Source organism: Condylura cristata, unplaced genomic scaffold (assembly GCF_000260355.1).
Source record: "Condylura cristata isolate star-nosed mole 26May11 unplaced genomic scaffold, ConCri1.0 scaffold00151, whole genome shotgun sequence".
Lineage (NCBI taxonomy): Eukaryota > Metazoa > Chordata > Mammalia > Eulipotyphla > Talpidae > Condylura > Condylura cristata.
In genome coordinates, this window is record NW_004567252.1 from 1 (window position 1) to 1,038 (window position 1,038).

Genomic DNA, 1,038 nt, shown 5'->3' on the forward strand with positions numbered 1-1,038 from the left:
TCGAGTCAGCCAGGCCTGCCGGTCCCTGCTGGACTGTGCCAGGCCGCACAGATGACCGTGTGGCGGGTGGCCGAGGGGCCGCCGGTCAGGCCGTCGGGGCCCACGTGGCAAGGTGTCCTGGCCGCCTGGCTACGAGAGCCGGAGGCGAGAGCGGCCCGGACGCAGACGTCTGCGTTGCAGGCCGGGCTGGAAAGTCCAGTGCTCCTCATCCTTAGTAGAGATTTTTTCCTGAACCTTAAAGAAAAACAGATTGAAGACCTGACTGATTACCCCTATGATTTAAAAGGCCTTCTTCTAGAAGGCTGGCGGCCTCTGCCTCCTGGGCCCGCCCGCCGCGCCCCCCTGCGCAGGGCTGAGGCGTGCCTGCAGCCCGGGCCCTGGGCTCGGCTCGGCTTGTGGGCCCTCGCGCTCGGGGCGGACAGACTCCAGCTCACGTGTCACGAGGCGGCGAGACGCCACACGTCCCCGTTTGCCGTCACCCAACACACTGTACAACCTTGACAGAGAGAAGGCGGGAGGGAGCTGCAACCCTTTCTGTTTTCTCTGTTTAAGATCAAGCAGAACAAGCCTCCATCCATGCTGCTACACACAGCGTTATCTGCATAAGAGCGAGAGTGTCAGGGCGTTTCCCAACACAGCAGCTGGCGGCCTGGGGGGGGGGGGGGGGGGTGGCCGTGCCCTCTGAGATGTGATCTGGCCGGGGTCCTGTGTCTCCCAGGGTTCTGCAGTCATCTGCAGCAGGTGACCCCACCGTCCCCGACTGGTGGGGACACCCCAGCGCCCGGGGCAAGGTTTCCAAAAGCCGCAGGGATTTAGAAGACGACACAGGCTCGCAGCAGAGGAAACGTTGACAGTCTGGCCGGTGTACGGAAGCGGGAGGGAAAGTTGAGGTCAGGGGCAGACTAACGGTGCGCTCGAGGCCGGGGCAGAGGTGATTGTCCTTGGTACGAGCACAGCAGACGCCCCGGGATCCCGGCTTGCGGGCCGGAGCCAAGGCGCCCAGATGCCAGGGGGCTCCCGCCCGGCACGCTGCGGCCC